The sequence below is a fragment of the Pipistrellus hanaki genome (genome assembly GCF_964339955.1).
Source record: "Pipistrellus hanaki genome assembly, chromosome: 3".
Taxonomy (NCBI): Eukaryota; Metazoa; Chordata; class Mammalia; order Chiroptera; family Vespertilionidae; genus Pipistrellus; species Pipistrellus hanaki.
The window spans coordinates 138,706,498-138,708,630 of NC_140505.1; the positions used below are offsets into that span (position 1 = coordinate 138,706,498).

The 2,133-nt window shown below is 53.7% G+C and overlaps 1 pseudogene across 1 annotated transcript; it reads right to left on the reverse strand.

Annotated features, from left to right (window-relative positions):
• Positions 1-381: 381 nt before the first annotated feature.
• On the reverse strand, positions 382-1,606 carry LOC311618641 (mitogen-activated protein kinase 3-like; annotated as a pseudogene). Its single transcript has one exon. The product of its transcript is annotated as a mitogen-activated protein kinase 3-like (transcript).
• Between the last annotated feature and the right edge of the window lie 527 nt (positions 1,607-2,133).

Consider the following 2,133-nt stretch of genomic DNA (forward strand, 5'->3'; position numbering starts at 1 on the left):
CAGCAGTAGTTAGTTAGATGTGGCAGCTTAGGGGGAGGGGCCTAAGGGCCCTGCTCCTCAAGGATGCTAGCCCTTGAGCCTTAGAAATGTTCCTTGAGGTAAAATGGGTGGGGTTTAAATGAGGTGCGAGGGGCATGGCTGGCCCTGAGTCCCTACTCAGTATCCCTTACTCCCCACTATCCCTCAGGAGGTCACAGGGCAGCCAGAGCTCTTCGATTCCAGGATCACCAGAGACTGGGATAGCTTGGGGGGAGGAAGGCAGAGCAGCTGAGGGGAATTTTGGAGGGGGGGCCACCTGAACCCCACAGGTCCTAGGACGGGGGGAGAGGAGGAGCTTTGGCCTGCCTAAAGCAGGAAGCCTGAGAAAAGTGAGGGAAGGTGGCCAGGCATGCCCTGTGCCCCGACCTGGACTGCCAGGGTTCGTACTGGGCACAGCGTCTATTTTCTAATAGTCCAACAGGGGCAGGGCAGACAGGAGGCAGGGCCAAGCCCCAGGGACCAGAGGCATCTGTTCAGGTTAGGTGGCCTCCAGCACCCCAGGCTGGAAGGAGGCTATCTTGTGGAATGTGAGCTCATTCAGCCGCTCCTTGGGTAGATCATCCAGCCCCATGTCAAAGGTGAAAGGTTCCTGGCCACTGGTTCATCTGTTGGGTTGTAGTACTACTCCAGGTAGGGGTGAGCCAGGGCTTCTTCCAATGTGATCTGTTTATTAGGGTTAAAGGTCAACAATCGATCCAGCAGGTCAAGGGCTTTGAAGTCTGACTTGGGGAATAGCTTGACCCAGGCCATTGTGGTCTTTGAAGGCAGAGGATGTAGGTAGTTTGGGGACTTCTTGTTGATGATACAATTCAGGTCCTCTGAGGATGGGGAGCCCAGGTTACCCAGAATGTGATTGAGCTGGTCCAGGTAGTGCTTGTCAGGGAAGATGGGCTGGTTGGAGAGCATTTCAGCCAGAATGCAGCCCATGGACCAGATGTAGATGGACCTTGTGTAGCCCTTGGAATTAAGCATGATCTCTGGGCCCCAGTACCAGTGTGTGACCACGTATTCTGTCAGAAAGCCAGTGTGGTCATGCTCAGGATCAGCAATACGAGCCAGACCAAAATCACAGATCTTAAGGTCACAGGTGGTGTTGATGAGCAAGTTGGAGGACTTTAAATCCCGGTGGAGCACAGTGGCTATACTTGAGGCCCCACAGAATCTGGTAGAAGTAACGGATGTGGTTGCTGCTCAGCTGCTGGCTTTTGAGCAACCTGTACAGGTCTGTCTCCATCAGGTCCTGCACAATGTAGACATCCCTCGTGGCACCCAGGGTAGGTGACCAAAGATCGTCTTGGATGCCAATGACATTCTCAGGGCAGAAACGCAGCAAGATCTGGATTTCCCGCAGCGCCGGCAGGAGGTCTGATGCTCGAAGGGGCTGATTTTCTTGATGGCCACGTGTCTTGCATAAGTAGTTCTAAGCTGAGGTGACCATGCCCTACACACCCTGGCCAATGTACTGCAGCTGTGAGTAGCACAGGCCCACATCAAACAGCTGTCCTGGCCCACCCCTCAGCTCCCTGAGGCTCTCCGCACTTGCACCCCTGAGCTGCACTGCTGCCATCTTCACTCCTCCCTCCCACTGCCCCAGAATTGGTTTTATTAACCAATAGAGGCCTGGTGCACAAATTTGTGCACCAATGGGATCTCTTGGCCTGGCCTGTGGGATTGGGCCAAAACCAGCTCTCTGACATCCCTCAAAAGGTTGCAAGAGGGCACAGGGACCCCACTGGTGCACAGTCGGGACCAAGAAGGGATTTGAGAAGTTGGCCAGCTGGGGAGGGATGATGGGAGGGCTCCAGGGCATATCTGGCCCATCCCCCCCAGTCTAGATTGGCAGACTCCAGCAGCAAGCTAACCTTCCTGTGGGAACATCTGCCCTCTGGTGGTCAGTGCACATCATAGCAAGCAGTTGAGCAACCTTAGCATATCTTTAGCATAATATGCTTTGATTGGTTGAATGGCCAACCAGACAACTGGACACTTAGCATATTAGGCTTTTATTATATAGGATGTCACCCCTCCTGGCCAGTAGTTGAGTATGAACCTATGAACCAGAAGGTCACAGTTCAATTCTCAGTCAGGCTCAAT